Raw genomic sequence first — 23,224 nt, 5'->3', positions numbered from 1 at the left:
TCCAGCAGCTTGGAATTGCAAAGTAATGATTTAATTTCATTCAGAAACATACTTTCAATGTTTTAATGGTATCGGCAACATCACAAATTGCTCCAAACTTTAACAAGTTTTCCTAGTAGAAAGGAAACATATTTTTGAACATTAATATTTAGAGATTAAAATCACATTTCCAGATTTGGGTTGGGTAGATGTCATGGGCATTTTTTACTCACAATTTGGTTTATGGCCCAGTACTTAAAAGTTGCACCAAAATCATTCAGTTCAAGACTGGTGTTGAAGGTGTTACAATCTGATGGTTTTTTTCATTATTCCTGTAACAACAGGCATTCAAAGAAAACAGCAAGTATCAACTAGATTTGAAAAAATTCAAGATTAGAACCAAAATTTCTCCTGAACCATGACAGCCTGTGAAGCTCCAGGCAGGCAGAGTAGATGCAGGGCCTGCCAGTACCCCACCACTTTACAACACAACCGCTGGGAGAGAACACAGCTGTCCCTACTCCCAGGAAAGTGGCTCTAGGTGCCTGCATCCCTTTTAGAAGATTGTGTCTCAGATTGTAAGAGTCATGTAATGCATGCCAGCTTCACCCAAACCTGTCAACATTATCGGTAAAGAAGAATTTTTATCACAAGTAACTTAAGACCAAGTGGAGGCTGGATGAAAAGCTTATTGAAGTCCATGGGAAGGTTCCTGCTGGCTTCTCTGAGGGGTAGATCGGGTCCCACCTTCAGACCTCTGAAACAAATGCTAAATTTGTTTAGTTTTGTGCTTTTGAACATTGCTTTATTTTCTAAACAGGTCACAAACAGTTATGTGTCTGTTTCTGTGATCCTCTACTCTTATGAAGTCATTCCAGCTCTTCTATCAGTAAACTTGTTGTAATATATTTCATGCTTAGCCTTCAAAGAAATGTTAACATTCACAGATAAAAGACTCTGTACGCTGTCCACGCCGCAACTGTCACCAGAAAGCCAGGAACGATGACATGAGCGGATGATAAATATCCTCGCACAAAAAAACTATTTTTCACGGGAGCCATAAGCAAAGCTTTGTTGCCCTGTCTATCCGTGGGCCAGGGGCTGTGTGCTCCCGTGGCTGACGCCAGGAGATGGAGCAGAGCCCCCGCTGGGGTCGGGCTGCATGTGGGGAGCCAGCAGCGTGCCGTGGGCTCCCCGAGAGGCTCCGTCCCCCACGGCACACAGGCACCAGCAGCCTCCACCCCTGCGCTCCATAATGGGCAGATTTTCGGCCGGGGCTCAGAAGACAAATGAAGCTTTTATCTGCTTTCCAGCCCTCTGCAATGGGAGTTTATGTTAAAGCCACTTAACTGTCTAGAGTGCGGCCCTGTGGATTACCTGTGTGTGTGAATCGAGTACATTACCTGATCACATGAGCGCTGGGGATAAGTTTTTCTGTAACTAGCTTTTCTTTGAAAGGATCTTCAGCTACTTCAGGATTCTCACAAAGAAGTGCCCCAAAAGAGGCAGGATTAAGAATAAGCTATACTTCACTTTGGCTTGTGTTTCTCCAGCCTCATTTATTTAGCTTTACTTACTTACTCGGTCACTTATTTGTGTGTCATAACAGTGGGATGAGGAATAAACCTTTCAAAGTATGCAGCTCCTATAACCTTTACAGCACCATGGGTTAAATATTATATAAAGAAGGGAGTGAGTGTCATAAAAGGAAATAACTCTTTCTGAACTGCAATTTGAAAGACTGTTGGTAATTTATAAGAGTTCTGAATTTCAATTGCTAGAGTTAAAAATATTATTCTACCACACCTTTTTTCTTTTTTTTTAAGCCACATTAAAAATAATTAGTTCTGCAGAACATTTTAAAATTAAAATAATGATGAGGGATGTATATGCTATTTAAAAACACTTTGGATGATACACCCTTTTTCAGGAAATTGCACATGAAGAAGCAGAATTGGGGAAGTTTGAATGCATGAGTCTGTGTTCAGGGGGTCTAGCGAGCTCTCCCTCCAGGCTTTGAGCTTACCCCACACATGGAGCTGTCTTGGGATCCCTCAAAAATTGTTCTGCCACCTCCCTGTTCTTTACACCTTTTTTGCCTCTGGAGGACACACCTATGGGTATTGTCACCATTACAAGTGGGAAGAGCTCCTGGGGGCTGAGGGCACAAGGTCCCTCTCCATCACCACCACCTCTACCAGTGCATCACTTCAGCCACTGAAGCCTGGCTGCCCTTTCCCTGGAGATGTCCAGCAGCCCACTCTCTGGGGTAGAAGACATGCTGTATGGAGGTTCACCATTTTTGCTTTGAAAACACTGGTTCTCTTTTGTTACCCAGCTGTCACAAATTGGTTGTGGGCACTCAGAAGCTGCTGGTTGCCAGTGGATGAGTCTATTTTTCTCTCGCTAGGAGTTTCAAGGGGAGACAAGCACTCTCAGACCCCTGAGAAGATCTTTTGTTAAACAAGGGGCAATGTGATGGTGAGGAGTGGAACTGTTCATCCCAAAATTCTCAAGACCTATTAAAACAAAGCATGAGAGAAAGGATTAATAGGGTCAAGCTGCCATTCTCACAAGAAAAGCAATGGAAAGTAAAAGGAGATACATCCCAAACCTTTAGAGAGTATGAGCCAGAACACTTGATGGGAATATTTTTGAAGGAAAAAAGAGCTTATTTTTCTGATCAGCAGGTTTTCTTTCTCTAGTAATAAATTTAAGGTTACTTTACGAGGTTTCTTTAAATCTGAAAACTGCCTGCTGTCTGAAAAGTGACTCCAACACTGTGCCCACTGCCTTGTTAACACTGAGAGGCTGCATTGTGTACAAGAGCCTGTCTTTCTTGGAAAGACATTACAGTTTTTTCTTCCTTGTCGTGCTCTAATAAATTAAAAGGCCATTTTGACTGCAAGTCAGTACTTCTGTATAGAAATAACATAACTTATCACTCATCACTAGCAATAATACACTGCCTGAAGACATTCCTTTGTCAAGCCTGTTGGTGATCAGTTTATGCCCTAAAGGATTTACTTATGACTCAAGGTAATGCAATTTCAGATTATATTTTTATTCATAAAAGTACAATCTCCCTTTGAAAGAATCTGAACTAATCACTTTAGTTACATCTTGTGACAGTGAGACACCTTCTCTTCAGAACTAAATAAAGCCAAACTCCAGATTGACAGGATGGACTGGCTGTGACAGACAGTAAGCAGGGCAGGACAGATGGAGAGAAGAAAGACTAAGGGGTCATGATATACACCCCTTGCTTGCTGTCTGCAACATAAAATGACACACAACTCTACTACAGTGGTATATCCCTATTCTCCCATATATTTTTGTGCTTATAGTGAATAAAATGCAAAAAGTCTCAGTTCTGTTTTCTGCGCTTCCTTCTTTCTTGTTCTCAAATATTAAAAAAAACCCCCACAACCCATACAACAGCTTTTTTTTCTTGTTTATAAATTTGCTTTCTCAGTACTTTTTTCCCTGAGAATTATGTCTAGTCATTTGGTAGTATCTCATCAACTTAAGTAAATAAATAAACAAGAGATCTTTTCCTAGGAGACTCTGTGGTTGCATTGTGTAATTAAATAGAAAATATTTGGCAGGTTTGGCTAAACAATGACTGTGCTTCCAAATGCTGATGGTGTAAATCAAACTGAAGGAAAACATGTCATGTTTGTCCATTTCATGAGGGCAATGAGGGTCTTATGGTGCTATTTTATGCTTGGATTTGGCCTTAATTCTCTTAATTTTGTACAAATAGGATGACCAAATCTGAAAAGATCTGAAAAGACTGCATTCTTGCCAATTAAATCTGCAGAAAAGCTGAGCTGGTGACTTCAATTTAACCGCACAGTTGGCACCGTGCTTGTATTTCAATACTTCAGTTGCCTTTGGCAATGAGATGGGAATAAAATGTATCTCTGAACTAACAGCCAGCATCTTATTCTCAGAAATGTAACTATAGTTGTGTAAAACCTTTAGCATAGATGAAAGCAAAAAGGGACTTTGCAGAGCCACGTGTCCCAAGCTCTTTGTGAGTCACTTCTGCTTTGCTCTGAGACATGTGCTAGGTACTTGAGTTTGCAAAAGTAGATGCTGACTTTGGGCCTCATTTTGTGAAGATCAGGCCCTCAGTATCAAGTTAGTATAGAAAGAGTGAAAATCTACAGACAAAACAAAGATTAGAGCTTGAAATGCACCACTTCTCCCTTCAGAAAGAGTCTGCCAGAAAGCACAGTAAATTTAGTCACAGTACAATGCCTATTACTCTCAGCGTGTGATTAAAGCTGCTTTCCCTTGGACCACACACACATGGAGTCTGTGCCCCTCTTGGGAGAAATGCCTCCTTCTGCCCACGGCCCAGATGAATTATAGTCACAACCACTTTGAAGATTTACAGAACACACAAAGGGGCAACCTGAAACAAGAATGGTATTTCCCTGAAATGCATCTCTTCTCAATGAAGGCATTTTCTGGGGAATATGCAAGATGTGATTGCAGTTTACTGAGACAATACTCAATATTATGAAGGCATTTCAGAAAGAACTTGAATTTCTCATTGCTCTAAACCCCATGACTTTATAACCTGGTGCACGAATTGTGGGGAAAAGGTCTGGGAAGCTGTGGGATGATAGATCCTCGGTGATGTTTTCTGGCATTATGGATTTGGCTCTGTGACATGGCAGAAATCATTCACAGTGTCCCCATTCTGGCTGAAAGTTTCCTGTCCTCACTTCCATGGCTGAGTAACTACATCCATCAAGGAATTTGTTCTGTGCATGATCTCTTTTCCCTGGGGAGTTACCAACAGGTTTTTAAACATGGTGCTTTAATCTGTGCTTCTACACAGAAGAATATACTCACAGAATTTAGTAAGTCCTTACCAGATGGTTCTCCAGGTACTGGAATTTAGGGCTAGTTCACCCACTTTGGTACCTGGGCTGATCCTACATTCCACTTTAATCTCGGGGGCAATATGCCCTCTTTTAATGAGGAAGGACACTTTACTGTGTCAATGTTGACAGTCTGTTTATATTTTTCTGCAAAAGCTTCAATCCCCTGGGAAGGACTGTAGCACAAAATGGCATTGGGAAAGGGTGCTGGGCATATGCACCATGGTTGTGGGTCAGTGGGGATGAGATGTTTCTATGAAATAAAATTTCTTCTGAGAAGACTCATCCTGCTCCCCCAGCTTCCTCACTGCCCCAGGGAATTTTCCCAGAGAATATAATGGAGCAGATCCTCTTGAGTGCCATCGTGCAGCACATCCAGGACATCCAGGACATCAGGCCCAGGCAGCATGGGTTTGTGAAAGGCAGGTCCTGCGTCACCAACCTGGTCTCCTTTTTGCAGCAGGTAACCTGCCTAATGGATAAGGGAAAAGCTGTGGATGTAGTCTCTGTGGACTTTAGTAAAAGCCTTCAGTACTTCAGTCTCCCACAACATTTTCCTAGAGAACCTGGCACCTCACAGTTCTTCTCTGGTTTATAAACCTCTGGATGGCAGGGCCCAGAGAGTGATGGGGAGTGGAACTACTTCTACCTGAGGGCTAGTCACAAGTGATGTTCTCAAGGCTCAGTATTTGGGCCTCTTTGCCATCTTTATTGGTGTTCTGAATCAAGGGATTGAGTGCAGTGTCAGTCAGTTTGCAGACAACATCAAGTTTGGCAGGAGTGTCGATCTGCTGGAGAGCAGGGAGACTCTGCAGAGGAATGCTGGATCAAAGGGCCAGGGCCAATTGTGTGATGTTCATCAAGGCCAAGTGCCAGGTCCTGCACTGGGGTCACAACAGCCCCAGGCAGCACTGCAGGCTGGGGGCAGTGCCTGGAAAGCTGCCTGGCAGAAAAGGACCTGGGGGTGCTGGCAGAGAGCAGCTGAACATGGTCCAGGGTGTGCCCAGGTGTCCAAGAAGGCCAGTGGCATCCTGGCCTGGGTCAGCAGTGGTGTGGCAGCAGGAGCAGGGCAGTGACCGTCCCCCTGCCCTGGGCACTGCTGAGGCCGCAGCTCCAATGCTGTGCTCAGCTCTGGGTCCCTCACTGCAAGAAAGACACTGAGGGGCTGGAGCGTGTCCAGAGAAGGGACACGGAGCTGGGGAAGGGTCTGGAGCACAAGTGCTGTGAGGAGCAGCTGAGGGAGCTGGGGGTGTTCAGCCTGGAGAAAAGGAGGCTCAAAGGGGGACCCCATCACTCTGCAGCTGCCTGGAAGGAGGGGGAGCCGGGGGGGGTCAGTCTCTTCTCCCAGGTAACAAGTGACAGGGTGAAAGGACATAGATTCAAGCTGTGCCAGTGGAGGTTCAAGCTGGACATCGGGAGATTTTTTTTCACTGAAAAGGTGGTTAAGCATTAGAACAAACTGCCCAGGGATGTGGTAGAATCACCACCCTTGGAACTATTACAGAAAGGTCTGGACATGGTTCTGAGTGCCATGGTCATGTTGTTGAGGCAGTGGGCAGTCAGAGGTTGGACTGGATGACCTTGGAGATCATTTCCAATCTTAATGATTCTGTGATTCTATGATCCTGCAAACTATGGAGTTTAGGGTAGGCATTGCTCTGGTTATGGTTTGCTTTGGGAATCTGGAAGAGACATCTGTAAAAGCAGGATTATCTCCAACAGGTTGCCCAAGTTAAGACAAACCTGGGCAGCCTTTCTGAAAGCTCTTCCTACTGATGTCTTTATGACACAGTACTGAAGCCTAAAGGATTCTAATAAGTTTAAATAAAGTTGCTTTAAGGCAGCAAATTGTCCAATTTTGCATCAGATGACTCCACAGATTTTGTGAGTAGATCACAATTTGTAATTTATTTCCAATGTAAAAAAAGTACTTTGAGAGAAGTATTTGCTCTCCATTGAAAATTTCAATACTTAATTATACCTTAATTATAGGAAAACACCTAAACCTAAAAAGATTCTGAGTTTGGTGCAAAAAATATGAAGTGCTATTTTGCAATGATACCACAGTGCCTCATGAGTGATGGGGTTCAGCTGCTTTAAATCTCCACACAATTTCAGGGGCAAGTTCTTGACCAAAGGACATTTTTCACAATGCAGAAAGGATGAATACTTGTAAGTTCTTGTCCCTGAGCTAGAGGCCTCCTTTGCAGCAGGTGGTGGATGAATGTGGCATATTCACAACTCTTGCAAGGTTCCACAGCAGTGTTTTTAATTCTCTGTTTAGTGTGTCAAAATATTCCTGGGGGAAATACAAATAATCTCAAATTGTTCCTAGTTAAAAGTCTGACAGGTGGACTTCCCCTTATTTTCTATGGTTTTGGCCTTCATATGTAATCCTTTATGAATTTTGACATATGTTTTGACAACTGATTGAAGTCAGGCTCTTGAGCTTTTCCCAGGCATCCCAGGGGAGCAGGTGATGTATATCAAACCCTTTTGGTCCCATTCTTGTGGGAGGTGTTTAGAGAACCCAAATCCCCAGCTGCCAGTGGGGGCATTGGGTGTTATACTGAAGACTGAACCAGGAGAACACTGTGGTAAACAGAAAAGTTTGCCCATTCTAAACCATGAGTCAGAGCTGAGCTTAGTTTGCTGCAGAAATATTTCCACAGATCAAATATGACATTTGTTTTAAATTAAATCTATTTTAATACTTCATTTAATGAATGCATTGCTAATACATTTGTGATTTTTGTGTTACATGTCATTGTTAAAAATACAATATAAGTAATATTAAAAGATCATCGTAGTAAATTCACTCATTTTCTAAAGAACTTGAAAAATTGAGTTTGATATTTCTAAAATATTTTTTTTCAATTCTTATTAATTTATTATTGTTCTTCTGGTGTTTTGATTACATCTAATTTCTATCTAAATTACCAGTCCCATAATCAGACTACATAGTAGGCAGAAATATATTACCTGAGTTTTTAGGAAATACTAGTAAGTTCGTAGGACTTGCATAGAAGTCTTTACTGTAGATCAGATCTTCTCATGTGGGGTGCATGGAAAAGAGGAACTGTTACTATCAAAGGTTTCTCAGTGTTGTCGGAGCAGCAGCCCACATGGCTGGGGTTATGTGGCCACCATGTGGTAACACAGGGAAAAGTTAAACTGAATTTTTACTTTTACTGCACATGTAATTTTTCTGTAAATGTCTTGCTGAAGTGCATACATTTATTTTCTCAAGGACATTCTTTGAATAATTTCCTCTTCATTTACAGATTTATATCATTTAAAAAAGAGGCAATTTACATCTCAGTATCTGACTGCAGTACAGGAATTATCTTTGCAATGGAATTTCATCTGTCTAAATGAAAGGCAACTTTTTTAGAGAAGAAAATTCCTGTGCAATTCCAAAACCACTGATGATAAAATAGAAAATCCCAGTAGCCGCACATCAGTCCATAGACAGAAAATTATGACATTGAAAAAATGTGGAAAACATGCATTTGAATTTGAATGACAGTATAGTTTAGTAGAGAGCTGTTAGACATCTCTCAGGAGTAACAGGTGGGGCCCTGAGGAAGCAGAAAACACCTCAGAAAACCTTCAGCTCCTTCAGCTCCAGAAAACAACTCTCATTCATCTTGTTTGCATAAATTGAAAATCCAGTTTCTAAATTCCTTTGGATGAACACAAGCAATAATGTAAAGAATATAAATGGTGATTTTTCTTTTTTGTACAAGGGGTAACTAATATTAATTTCTGGTGACATGGTTGTCTTTACTGTTGAACAACTGGAAATTTGAGAAAGAAAGTAAATTATGGTTCTGCAAGGATCTGTGAATTGAAAGATGAAGGCAGACACATTGGCCTTGCAGTGACTGTGGATGACCTGGTTCTCCCAGCCACCAGTACCACAAACCACATAAACCAAAATTCATCTGTCCACAGCAGGATGGAGTTTTTCTGAATGTCCTGCTAGAAACAGCATCACATAGATGGAATTTTGGAGTGATTTTCTTGCTACTCAAGGTTCACTCTGCTCTGATGATATTGCATTGCCTCCATAAAGATGCTTTAAGTTTATAGATCATTTAAAAAACCATATTAAAACACCTGAATTATTCTAACTATATCTAGAAATCCTGTCTGTCTTTGTCCTCTAAGTACAGATGTGCTTTGTTGCACCAGCAAACTTCCTCCAGGCTTTCAGTGTACTCTGAAGCAAGGAGACAATACATCTGCTTTGTGTTGCCTTCTTGTTTTCTTCTTTGGTTGAAAGAAAGGGAAGAAGACATTCCCAAATTTCCATTGCCCTGAGTCTCTTTTATCCAGAGAAACAAGTCCTTGAAACAGTTAATGAAAGGCCGAGGGAGAAAGGTTTATATGAACTCCCTGTTAAATATTGGCAGATATCACTACAAGATACATTTATTTCATGTTAATGCTCAGCCAGCCTTAACTTGTACAGCAAATATTGACCCAAACAATGGCACTCTGGCAAAGAAATCATGAGTTGCAGTTTTGTGATATGTTCTACTCCTAAACACCTCCCATATAATTTTCTGCCAGCATATATTTTTGGGGTAGGATAATGTAAGATTTTTCTTTTTCCTGTGGGGAATTTTATTAAATCTGTTACTTTGCATAGGTTGACTTAGGTGACCAAAACTTCCAAATTGAGGGGTTTAGGATAGTAGGACTAGAAAGAGCTGCTCCCAGGCAGATTCTTTATTTTTTGCTCCAGTCCTTTCTAAGTGTAAACAAGTCAAAAAACCCCTCATCCAGTGAAGATGATAGACATATACTTAATACTGTTTACACTCACAAAAATACATAAAAATATTTGAAGAGCTGAATAGAACTAAGCATGTTCTTATGTGTTTTGCTGACTCAGGCCCTATCAGCTCTGACAAAGGGTGCAATACTTAATGCTTATTTTGAAGGAAAGATCTTTTTACTTGAAGAGTAATGACACTATTCATTGCCTGTAGGCACTAATGCTATGAAGCACTCTAAAATCCAAGAACTTTTATATAAATATACACATCTATATCTGGCTTAACATTTATCTGTTTGTATCTTTATCCCATCCATTTAGCTATGTGCAATGTTTCCCATTGATAAAGGAAATGTTGTACCTTTGTGCCTTCTAGACAAATCTTGAGAGATACATTTGCCAATAAATGAAGCATGATAAAGAGTTTATATCACCTTTGACTAGATGACTTTGTTCTGTTTATTGAAAAAGGCTTCAACTTATTTTTGACAGGTTGTTTTTATCTTGCCCTCTCCTCTCCTCTCCTCTCCTCTCCTCTCCTCTCCTCTCCTCTCCTCTCCTCTCCTCTCCTCTCCTCTCCTCTCCTCTCCTCTCCTCTCCTCTCCTCTCCTCTCCTCTCCTCTCCTCTCCTCTCCTCTCCTCTCTCCTCTCCTCTCCTCTCCTCTCCTCTCCTCCTCTCCTCTCCTCTCCTCTCCTCTCCTCTCCTCTCCTCTCCTCTCCTCCTCCTCTCCTCTCCTCTCCTCTCCTCTCCTCTCCTCTCCTCTCCTCTCCTCTCCTCCTCTCTCTCCTCCTCTCCTCTCCTCTCCTCTCCTCTCCTCTCCTCTCCTCTCCTCTCCTCTCCTCTCCTCTCCTCTCCTCCTCTCCTCTCCTCTCCTCTCCTCTCCTCTCCTCTCCTCCTCTCCTCTCTCCTCTACTCCTCCTCTCCTCTCCTCTCCTCTCCTCTCCTCTCCTCTCCTCTCCTCTCCTCTCCTCTCCCTCTCTCATTGCCACCTGCAGTCCAGCAGATAAATAGTTCTGCAGAGTATCCCGTTCCTGGCACTTTAAACTGCTGCTATATGCATCCTTGCCCTGGAAGCAAGTACCCAGGATGAGTTTTGCCTGGCAGATCAGCCGGTGCTCTGCTTCCACCAGGGAGCACTGTCCCACCACTCACCATCCACTTCTCTCCCACATCTAAACCATTTGTTTGGCCATTTGCTTGCACTGGTATAGGTATTTTTCAGGATGCTTTAGTTACCTGGAGCAGAACTAGACAGGCTGCAGGTTATAGTTTCACATCTCTTAGACCTACTTCAGCCTTTAAGGATACCTTTTCTGTGTTTCAATTGAGATGATGAGCCTATGTGCTTACACTCCCAAAAAGAGTATTCTGTTTTGACTTTTCCTGTCCTGTTCCCATCCATGACTCCTTTCAGGACAGGTTTAACACTCAGGATAGGGGTTAGTGGCTTGCACCTCATCTTGTGAGACCTCAGACAATTTTTAAAGCTTGAGTTAGCACGTTGAAAGAAAACTGTTGTTGCCTTTGGAGATTTCAAAGCATAATTGTAGTTATTTGTAACACAAATAAAACTCTTTCCTGAGCAAAGGGGAAGACACACTTGCAGATTTGACAGCTAATAAAAGTTGCTTGTTCAGCAACCAATAAACTGCCTGAGTCAGACTAAAAGAACTGCTACATTTCTTTTTCTACATCCAGCTCTACCTAGAACAGCTTGCTCTCTTTTGACTTAATTTTTAAAAATCTGGGAACTTTAGGATTTGACAGAGTTATAGGAATATGAACTTCCTGTAGCAGTTCCGAAGATGTGAAGAAAACATGTATTTTTTTCATTCACTCAGTGTTTTAGCTTTACACAGCAAAAAGTGTTGACACCACCTGCTTAGATCAGCACAACTAGCAGAGCAGTGAAGCTTTATTGACAACAGAAATAACTTGGAAAATTTCACAAAACTATTTATCTGTTGTACGACATCAGCATCCCCATAATTTTGTCCATTTTCATATTTCAAAATTCATGCATGCCTTGCTGTGAGGTGAGACTACCTGAGATCATGGATTTTTGGAAAGCACAAAAAAATGATTATTTTTTATTTGAGTAGGGAAAAGGTGATTTGAGGGGGATCTGACTCAAAATATTCTGAAAACAGGTGGTACAAAAGAATTGAAAAACAAATTGAAAAACAGAAGGTGGAAACAAAACCAGTGAATTCTTATCAGTTCAGAAGAACAAGTCAGACTGAGCGCATTTTCATCTCTGAAATAAGAGTTTAAAAATTGACTGTGGAAAAATGTGCATATCAGTGAAGGAGGAAACAGAAATACACAGTCTTCTAAAACACATTTAGAGATTTTTGTTTCTAATTCCTTTCTCGGATATTTCTAGCCTAGAAAACATTGGGTGGGGCTTTTTGTGGGAAGTAGGGAGGAGGAATAAACACCAGTATTATAGCTGAGTAACACTGCTTTCTTTGTCTCTTTCCCCTTTAAAATGTCTGTACTGTGCCAGTATTTTAACTCAGACTACCAACATGCATTTTTTTGAACATATTATTTTGTCTTTCAAGTCCTGTTTTGTGACAGATGTACCAAATGTCACAGAAAATAAATCCATGTATTCCAGCCTTTAAACAGACATAATTTCAGATTTGTTCCCACGATGTCCACTGGGTCTGTGCTCCTATCTGTGACAGTGGCACTAAAAGCTTCCCAGGACTCAAAAAAACTATCAGAATTTTCAGATGGAGTAGTTGCTAGGGAAAAATTTCTGGAAGCCAGCAGCTGTGCTGAATGTGCACTGTCCTTGCAAGTTAGGTGTTAATAAAATACAAGAAAAATCTATTTTGTATGAAGCAATGCAGGATTTGCAGACTCACAGAGTAGCTGGGGGTAGGAGACATGTCTGAAAATCGTTCAGTTCAATACCCTGCTCATAGAAGGGTCATCTAGAGCAGATTGCTCAGGGTCCAGTCAAGTGAGATTTTGAATAGGCTTTAAAATGAAAATCCCACAATCTCTCTAGACACACTATTCCAGTGTTTGAACCCTCTCACCCTAGAAAGTTTTTTAGATAAAATTTCATGTGTTTTATCTGTGTCCATTGCCTCTCATCCTGCCAGCAGGCACTCACTGAGGAGTGAGTCTCTCTCTTTAACTCTCTTTAACTCTCTTCCCCATCAGATATTTATACATCTTGATGAACTGCCCCTGAGCCTTGTCTTCTCTAAGCTGAAGATCTCAGCTTTCTCAGCTTGTCTTCATATGTCAAATGCTCCAACCCTTTAATCATCCCCATGGCCCTCTGCTGGATTTTCTGCCAGAAGTCCATATCTGTCCTGCATCCAGCATCCCAGGCTTGGACCCAATATTCTAGATTCAGTAGTGACAAATGTCCTCCTAATGCAGACAAGGAGTCTGCTTGCCTTCTTTGCTAAAGGATGTATTGATGGGTCTTGTTCTGCTTTTCCCCCAGATCCCCAGGGCCTTCTCTGCAAAGCTGCTTTCCAGCCAGTCAGTGCCCAGCCAGTATGGGTGTGTGGCACAACTCTTCTGCACATGCAGACCTTGGAATTTCTCTTTGTTTAGCAACAGGAGGTTTGTATTGGCTGATTTATCCAGCCTGCTGAGCCCCTCTGAGTGGCAGCACAGCAATCTGGTACATCAGCCAGATGATTGCCAGTTGTGTCTCTTCTGCAAACTTGCTGAGGGTGCACTCTGTCCCATCAGCCAAGTGATAAATTGAGATGTCAGACAGTGTTGACCACAGCACTGAACTTCAAGGTTCTTACTCTCCCCAGGACAGCATCTAATCTCTTTTATTAACAGAGAATGGGGGTGGGAAAATGAAGAACCTTATAGAACTCATTCTACTAACTTAGTACTAGAAACCATCTTAACTCAGATCTGGGAATGAAGATGATCTGCTTGTGGCTTTTTGGTGGGTTTTTTTGTCTTTTATTTTTGCATTCACGTGTCCTACTAGGGGTGGGAAGAGAGATAAAGACAAACAGGTTTCCTTAATAATTGAGCATCCAACACAAGCCATATCACTTATAACTTGTTTCAAGTACTACAAATTTGTATAATGTTTTTTCCTTGGAAAAATGAAGAAACAGGGGAATACATCTGATTCTTGGAGAAAACACTTAGCAGGTAAACGTAGAGCTCAGTCCATTGTCAGACACAAATGTGGGTCGAAAATTAAGTGAATTTCCATTTTTACAAATAGGTTAATCTGAAGGTTTCCTTCCTCTTCTCATATTTCTGAAAGATTTAAGGGTTAATAAATTAGAACCTGTGATACTCCCAGTTGTACAGGATCTCAGCATTCAGATTAATTCAGCTGGCATTTTTACACCAGGCTTCTCCTTCTTCTCTTTGACTGATTAAACATTTCAGCTCTAAATGAACTTGAAGGCGTCAGACCAGAGACAGATGCAGGTTGTTTTATCCACTTACAGTACTTTGAATAATGCAATCAGATTGTGCAATCCTTTCATACTTCTAGCAGTATAAAAGTCAGGACAGTTTTTGAGTACTAAAATAACCCCTGTTTTGCCCATCTAATGAGTTTGACTTCATCTGTATCTCATTGAGTCATACTGATGACATACTGTGATAGAATTAATAATTTTTTTAGGAATGTGTGGTAACCTGAATTATACTTTCAAGTTTGGGTGACCCTTGCTGGTAATTGGTGTTGATCTGTGTCAGCTATGTTTATGTCTACTTTTAGGAACTGTGCTTAAACCACATTTTTGTGAGGTCGGGGTGTCAGTCTTTCCCATGTAAAATAACTTTACTCTGGAAAATTTGGAAAATATAGTGAGAACCTATGTGGTGGTTTGTTTGGTTTGTTTTTGTCTTGAGTAAAGTAGAAGATATTAAAAATTCCATTAAGTTTATTTCAGGAATAGCAGTGACAGAGTTACTTGAAAACTTTACATCTAGTTCTTGTGCCAGGAGTTTTTGTGCCTAGTTCAGAGTTGCTGTAATCAAAGAGAAAGCTGTGGTTTGCTATAAGCAAGAAAGGCAGGAAAGGAGCCTTGTAGGCCACCAAATAGCCTGGAAACACTGCACCACTGCTTTTCATACAGAAAAAGTGACACATATAGATGGGAAAACAATAATCCCACATAGAGTGGAAACATAAAGAAAACATAAAATATGTAGAAAAAAAATTTCTTGCACCCCTTGAGGAAAATTAAATGTATTTGTGATTAAATATGAAGAGATTTCATAAGCAATTGATTGGGCAGAGCCCTACTACCATAAGTGGTTCTGCAAGCAGGCTGCAAAGATGCAGCAAGAGCTGATTCCTTACATACATTTATCCCAGCACCAGTCCTGTAGGTTTTGGCATGAAGTAGATCAGTTCAGCCTTGGATCCATCCCCACTACCAGGTCTGTTAACCAAAAATGTCCCCTGAGAATATTTCACAATTGTTACAAGACAATACTACAGCATTTCTTATCTCCTGTGCAAATTTCACTCCCTGGTAGAGTTCTGCCCCTGACATCCTGCTTCCATCTCATTGAAATGCTTCTGCAGATGGGCTGCCTTGTCTTCTGTGCCAGATCCTACCTTGGTCACAAATTACCATTTCTATTGGAATTTCCCCTTCAATTAGGGGTAAGACATCTGACAAAAAAGAATTTGAGAAGCATAACAGGTGAATGAAAATGCAAATTCAGAGCACAGCAGTGGCCAAAAGCTAATCTGGACATTAAAAAGTGCTTGAAAAATCTGGAGAGAAAAGATGAGACATACCAGTGCCACTACTCACTAGTAGGCACTAGGTGCCTTTAGCACCTCTAGCACTCCAGTGCATGGCAACACCTTGCCCAAACAGTTCTTCAGTGCAGACTCAGGAGGAAATCAAAGTAAGAATAAATGTGACAAACTGAAAATATTTCCTGTTGTGGCCTTTACCTCACAAATATGCACCACATGTATAATTCTTTTCCTTTTTGTCTCCATGTGGGGATATGGATGGGTGCTGTTAAACTCTTGCAGACACAGTTAATGTCATAGAACAAATAGGTTCAGGTTTTCTGAGGCAGGAGGGGACTATGTCTGAAAACTTTCCTCAGCCTAGAGATATGTCTACTATGGTAAAATTAAGAATGGAAAGGATAGAGTGTCCTTCATGGCTTTGCTGGCTCTCCAGCTGCAGAGCTGGTAGATGGTACAAGGGCTGGGCTGTGGCATCATGCTGGGCTTACATCTGTAGTCTAACATTTAAAGGTAACCCTTATGACTTTTAAACATACCATGGGGGCTACTTGTTGGAGATCAAGGACCTGCAATCAGCTCCCTGCTGGCTGCTCTTCCCTCTTCATTTCACCTCAGCACTCCAGTGGAGAGTCAGCCTTTATGTTTAAAGATTAATCTAGAAGGATCACTTTTGGAATTTTAATAACTAAATGCTTCAAAAAGCTAAAAAATCAGCTTAGAGAAAGTTGTTTTATACATCACGCTATTCTTTTATTTTCATAAAAGAAGGAAAGTGAACAGCAGTAATTACACTTTTGTTGCTTTGAAGAGTGACTAGAGTTTTAATACCGACTTTACAGATTATATCATATCCCTGAAAGAAACTTTGGTCTCTGGGGATTATTTCTGATGTTACTATATAATAATACCTGTGTTTTAACTGCAGATGGTGCTGGAGGATGCACACTGGCCCCAGCTAGCCATGAATCAGTGAAGCTGCAGGTGAGATAAACCAGCCAAGAAACACCCTCTATTTAATTGGTATAAAAATTTGGGCAGGAGAAAAAGCTCAAGAGTGTTGTGTCCCACACTCTTTGCTCCTCACTGTGAGGTAAGTACTGCAGAAAATAATTATTTCAATTGCATTTTACATTAGATTTTCAAAGACCAAGCTCAAAAAATAAATATGTTGAGATGTTTTCCTTTATTGCAAGGCAAATCACTTTAACAAACTAATAGAATGAAGCTGCAACTTTTGGCATTGTTATAATGGTGAATCAAGTCACAAAGTCAAGATACACTGTTGTTCAGTTTTTCTTACTATCATACAACTAAACATGATGTGGGAGCAAGGCAGAAAAAAACAATTTATAGGAACACAATTTTGTGATAATGTGAGAGCAGATGGGAAAATAACATTACAGGGTTCCAACACTGTATTTGGAACTACATTATGGAGAAAAGAGCACAAAGCAGCCATGTTAAGCCTTGTTCATCATATATTTTGATATGTCCACATTGAGAGCCACAGCTAAAAGGAAGTATGGAGTAAGTCATTCACAGGAGTTATTAGTATACTTGAGGTTTTAATTCATTTGTACTCTTGTGAAACATCTAGTGTTCCTTGTGCAGTAAAAATTCGTGGAAAAATTGCCATTCATCTTCAGGTTTAGAAGTGCATTTCCAAAATTATAAAAGGAATAGACCACCCCCCCGATAAAAAAAGTGCCAAGAAAACCCAACCTTTTTTTTTTTTTTTTTTTTTTTAAGGCTTTAAAATTGTTTGGAAAGTTATCGATGTTGTAAGTTGTGTAATATTTTGTGGTTTGTTAGCAACACACCATTAAAGTGGCAGATTGCAATTAAAGAGAGCCATTATAGCCTGATACAGCCTTGGAACACTCCCTACCTGAGCCACAGCCAGAGGGGAATGGTGCCATTCATTGTGGCTGGAGTTTTGGAAGCAATATCCAGTTGTATTGGAAACCATCTCCAATTGTTCTGGAAACTCTGGTTATTACTGACCTGAGGAGGGAGATTTTACAGAAGACAAATGGAAATCGTCTCACAGTCCTGTAAAGAGCAGTCCTGAGTGAGACCCTTGGAGCTCTCCAGCACTCAGTGAACTGCAGCAGCATCTCCCCATAGGGATGCCTCTCTGAGCTCCCAAACCCTTTCGGGTTTGCAAAATTCAGAGGAGCCCCAAAGACACAGCAGGACCTGGGCTGATGCCCCCAAACCTTGAGACTCAGCTCTCACCTATTAAGAGAGCCCAAGGCAATTAACATGAGTATTTCACTGACACTCAAGGGGAATTTTTAACAAGTACCCTGGTAAATACTTTATGTGTGTGTGTGTGTGTGTCTGTGTGTGTGTGTCTGTGTGTATCTGTGTCAGCAACTGAGAGGATTTAAATAGCCTCTAGCAAGTGTAGAATGAGTGTTACTATCTCAAATCTATAATTAAGTCCGGTTATAATTGTAGCAAATCCTATTGAACCACTTTGTACATTAGACAAAGATTGAGTGCTGCTAAGCCCTCTTGCACTCTTACCCCTGAAAATAATTCTTAATTGATTCTAATCTGATTTTTTCATATATTTCATCCATGTAGTAAGTATTGAACCCTAACATTGAACACAATGGTGCTTTTACAGATTTGCACTAAACTCGCTTTTACTGATACATTTGATGGTGATTTTTTAAAGTGAGCTAAACCAGTCTTTCATGACAAATTGGCATGGTCAGCCTAAATCAGGATTCACAACAGTTCCTGAACTTTGTTATCCTGAAGGCTCTGCCACCATCACTGATGGGCTCAGCACTGGCCAGTGGTGGATCTCTCCTGGCAGTGCCTCTGACAGACTTAGGAGAAGCTTCTGGCTTCTAGTAGGAATCTGCCTATCTTGAATAATTTTTAAACTTTTTCAAGTACATCTTTCGTTACAAAATAAAGCTGTTTCAAGCATGGGTCACTTCCTAATGCTCTGGCCAGTCTGGATACTCAAGAGTTCATCAATACAGAAATAAAATGAAGGTAAAATACTAGTGGGTGACTTATGCTTTGTTACTATAGAGCCTGATTTTGCTTCTAACATAAATAGAAAAATAACTCCTGAGGTAAAGCTGCCACTTGAATGTAATTCACTGTGCATGGAATTGGGCAGTAGATAGAAGTTCCAGCTCTGTGCTGTGAATCATTGGACACCTGTGGATTTGCAGGGCAGTCACACACATCCAGCCATGCACACAGTTCAGCCTTCCCTCTGCACAAGCACCCTGCCATCAGACAGCCAAAACTGGTTGGTTCCTGTTGTGCTTCAGCTTGAACTCTGAATTTAATTTCATGGCTTTCTCAGTCATTTGATGTTATTTGACCATAATTTTTCTGTTTCTTAAATTGACTTCACCTTTAATGACAAAATTTAAAAGGAAATGAGGATGGTGGGCCTGTACTACTATCATACCACTCTATCAGAGACCCTTTCAGGCACATTATCACATCAGTAGAGGTGCTGAGATCTGCTGGTATCATTAAGCAGAGAATGTATGAAGCTATATTATGGTATTATGATTCTGCAGCTTATTTAATTGACTGTTAAAACTGTAGCATCACTATTTTCCAGACATGACAACACAACCATGGCATAAATTAATTTTAAAAACTTTTGCAGCTATAGATCCTCAGCAAAACTGTGAAAGTAGAAAAACAGCCTAGTTATTTCTAGAAAAAGGCCTGGTTTTATCTGGACTTTCTGGCTTGTGAGAAGCCATTTGACATTTTCAGTTATCTCTCATTTTCTGTTTGACATTTTCAGGCATCTCTTATTTTCTTTTTGATGGGCAACCACAGAAGAGACTGAATACTCACTGCTGACCTGAAAGGGTAAGGTTGTGTCGACAAAATATGCACTGTTTTCATGAGTAAGTCTCCGTGGCTGTGAATTAGTAAATCTGTGTTCTTTCTCATTCACTTGTTTCCAAAGTCTAGGAGAAGTTATCGGGTTTTTACACAAAATATCTTAGTATTTAACAGTTTCCAGCACAAATACCAAAAGGATTCAGAGCTTTGAAAACATGATGGATGCAGGCACTTTCATGAACTTTGGGCAGCAAAGCTGGTGAGGTATCTAGAGAGCAAGCATTATGAAGAGCAAATGAAGGAACTGGTGTTGTTCATCCCAAAAAAAGGGAGGCTGAGGGAACACATTATTCTTTACAGCCACATGAAAGGAGGTTGTAGTGAGATTGGGTTTGCAATTATGTCAAAAGCAATTAGACAAGAGGAAAAGGCCTCAAGCTGTCACCAGGGGTGTTTAGATTGGATGTTGAGAATTCACCAAAATTCCCAAGCACAGGAAGAGGCTGCCTGAAGAAGTGATGGAGGTCACTGTCCCTAGAGGTGTCCAAAAGTCACGTAGATGTGGCACTTGTGGACATGGCTTAGTGGTGGACATGGCAGTGCTGGGTTAATGGTTGGACTCCATTATCTTAAAAGTCTTTTCCATTTTAAACAATAATATAACACAGTTTTAGTTTGAACATTAGGAAAAGCTTCCTAATAACAGGGAAAGGGAAGCAACAGATGAGTGCCTGAGGAGGAGCCTCCATTAGTAGAGGTGGTTTGAATGGCCTGATCAAATATCTACCAGGGATGGTTGATGTTTAACTTTCCTCCTTGGGTGAGATGTCTTTTCATGTCCTTTCTGACTTAACTTTATTATAGTTTTTATAGTGATTATAAAGAGAAGGAGAGAGTTTTTTCAGTAAGCTTAATCAATTAACTGGATAAAGATACCTGAGATATCTACCACTGATCTTGGTTTAACACCAGCAAGGTGAAAAAACCATGCAGTTGTAAAAAAAATTTTTCTGTTTTTGTTTCTTTTATGTTTTTTGATTCAGGCTACCAATGTTAATGATCCACAGTGTCTGTTTTTCTAATTTTGATGCATTTTGGTTGGAACTGCATTAAGATTTACACTTAACACTGGTTTTCCAGCACAAAAGTTAAATATTCTTGCAGTCTTTTATATTTTTAATACCCTGGTTCGTTAATCTACTTGTTATTCATCCATTTCCTGGCCCAAGTTCAATTTAAAAAGACCATATATTTTTCATTGTACATCCTTATTAGTGTCTCCTAGCAACACAACATCCTCTCAAACAGCTGCTGATCATCTCTAAAAATCCACATAATGTCTGGAGTTATAGGAAACATCCCAGAAAAAAACCCCAAGTTGCTTCTTCACTCTCTCTACTGACTCCACTCTTCTAGAAACATGAAATCTTAAATAAAAATGTATGCTATTGTTGTTTGGCAAAAAAGAACATTAAAGATGATGAACGTCCTCATTAAAAGTCATGAACAAATTAAAATTTTTGCTTTATCAGTTTATGTCTCAACCACCTGTAATACTAAACAGGAATGCTCATAAACCATAGGGATCTCTGAAAAAATGAAATTAAGAAGAAAGACTGGAATATGTGAATAAAAATCTCATAGTAAATCATACAGCATGATATACAGAATTTAGGAATGTCAGGCTGATGTGAGGATGTGCAGGACATCAGCCAAGACCCAGGACTGGTTCTTCAGCCAGAAGGACACAGAAACATTCATTATTATTCAGGGGACTTTGTTGTCCAGAGATGCTTTCCAAGCTGTACTTTGGAGGTGCTCTCTCTTGAGGAATGAGTACAGATGCAAAGTGGGCCTGCTAATGGAGAGGTTTAATGGTCTAAAGCAGAGTAAAGTGTTGGCCATCTAAAAAGCTGGCAGTATTTCTTTCTGTATGTGTTGATGTTTTTTACAGCTTGTTACTAAAACAAAAATATAGTACTTACAATGTTATTACATGGTACAACAACAACAAAAAAATACTGTTCTCTCAAATGGATTTTTCCTGGTTTCAGGCAGTTATGGACTCTCTATACTTTTCCACTCTTTATTTACTCATGGTGGGCTTTTAGTCTGAAGTATTCAGTGTGTAGGTTCACAGAAGGAGTCAAAGAATAAGAGATGTTAAACCATCCCATCCATCCCCCTGGGAGAGCAGACCTGGCACTGTGGCAGCAGGAGACAGTGCCTATTACTCAGGGAAAGGCAAAGCAGCAGAGAGCAAATCCCAGGCTCCAGGAGTCAGAGGGCCAGGGCCCTCTGCAGCCTGCCCCTGCACCCAGCTTCCACTCCATCTGGAAGTGGGAATCCTCAGGTTTGCTGTGCAGAGAGCCACTGCTGCAGCTTGCCATGCTTCCTGAACAATCATGATAACTTTCTGTAAGTAATGTAAGGAATAAACAAGCATTTTTAATTCTTCGCTTCTTCCCAAAGGATCAAAATAGAATGAGAAACTTCCTTCTAACACACCCAGGTGAGAGTCCAGGCTCCTTGCCAGGTACAAGCCCTCATTTCCAAGGGATTAAAGACAGGATTTAACCATTAATGTTGGCACTAGCCTGACACTCACCTCCATCAGCTTTCCTGAATGCTGACACACTAATGCCTTCCAAGCCATGTCCTTGCCCTTCTCCTGCCCAACACACACACAAAAGTCATATCAGCAGAGTTTGTCCACTGTGTCTGTAATCCCAGATATCTCTTCAAGCAAACTTTCATTTTAATGCTTATTCCGTTCCATATCTGCATCTGAATTTTCTGGTGGAGAGGCCTCCTAACATCACTTCTTGAATTCTTTCAACCTCATCCCAATCCTATGGAGTTAATTAAAGAGATATCATGTGACCTTTTCTGTAAGGATGGAGGCATGGGAAAAGGAAGAAGTAGAATTTACATAAAGCAATCACATCCTTTCAATCCAAGTAAAAGAACTATGATTGATCGCAAATCCCACTGTTTTTATTATATATATATATATATGGGTTAATGTCTAGCAAGGAATGTATGGGTCCATTAAAAAATTGCAAGTTCATGCTTCTACATCTCAAAGTTAGTGATCTCCTTCTCAAAGGTGACAAATTTACCCTGAGGTGAGGCAGGGCTGCTTTTGTCAAGCTTTCAAATACCTGTCTTGCAGTGTGCAGCCAGCTCACTGAGTATATGGGTACACTGCTGTGCAATTTGCTCCAGGTTTCTTCCTTCAGCTTTCTTCTGTTCCTCTGCTTTTAGCCTGAGGCAGCAGGCAGGATTTGAAGCCAATGTGCTGAGGGGTGCACAGGACAGGGGCCATCATCCCAAAACAAAATGTATGTAGCAGGTGGGTGAATAACCAGAAGGTGCTGCAGGGGGGCAGGGCCACAGCAGCTGTCGCATCTTTTTGGTCTTGGATCAGCTTTGGATCTGCTGACACTGCCTGAAACATCCCTCATGCCCTTTGGCCAAGCTCTGCCTCTCTGACTCATTTTAAATAGTTCCTGAATCTGCAGTCATGATTGTTGAATAGGGCTGCAGGGAAACTGAGGTGCTACCATAGAAAGGAAAGACACAAAACATCACAGACCAAAGGGTTGTCCTTGCTTGCTGGTGTCCTCATAGATAGCTTTCTCTCTTTATAGCTGCCTGATACCACTGGGGAAAAAAACAAAGCCAAACAAACAAAAAAATTCTGTAACAACCCAGAAACAAAAACAAAAGCTAAAACGATATCAAAATAAACTAGAGAAAAACAAACGAACAAAAAGAAACTACGCTATGAATCTCAATGCAAATGTAAAGTGAAATTCAGTGTGAGTTTTCTCCTTCTAACCACAGATCAGAGCTACAAAGGGTTATTTTGGGCCAAGTAAAGCTTAGGAGCTTTATTTGTCTCTGCCCAACAAAGTCAATAGGATCTGTGCTTTGCTGTGATCAAGCCTATTTACTTGACAGTTTAGAATAAACCTAAA

At 40.7% G+C, this 23,224-nt stretch overlaps 1 long non-coding RNA gene across 2 annotated transcripts in view; it reads right to left on the bottom strand.

The window, feature by feature from the left end:
* Window positions 1–1,226: 1,226 nt before the first annotated feature.
* LOC306803711 overlaps window positions 1,227–23,224 on the bottom strand; it is a 55,939-nt gene continuing 33,941 nt past the window's right edge. For both annotated transcript variants that reach the window (XR_013774669.1, XR_013774670.1), the window contains exon 3: window positions 1,227–2,498. This is a non-coding gene — a long non-coding RNA (uncharacterized lncRNA). The remainder of the gene's footprint in view (window positions 2,499–23,224) is intronic.

Source organism: Erithacus rubecula (genome assembly GCF_903797595.1).
Source record: "Erithacus rubecula genome assembly, chromosome: 1".
NCBI classification, from domain to species: Eukaryota; Metazoa; Chordata; class Aves; order Passeriformes; family Muscicapidae; genus Erithacus; species Erithacus rubecula.
Note: the sequence above shows the minus strand (reverse complement) of the source record. Positions and strands in the feature narration are given on the sequence as shown.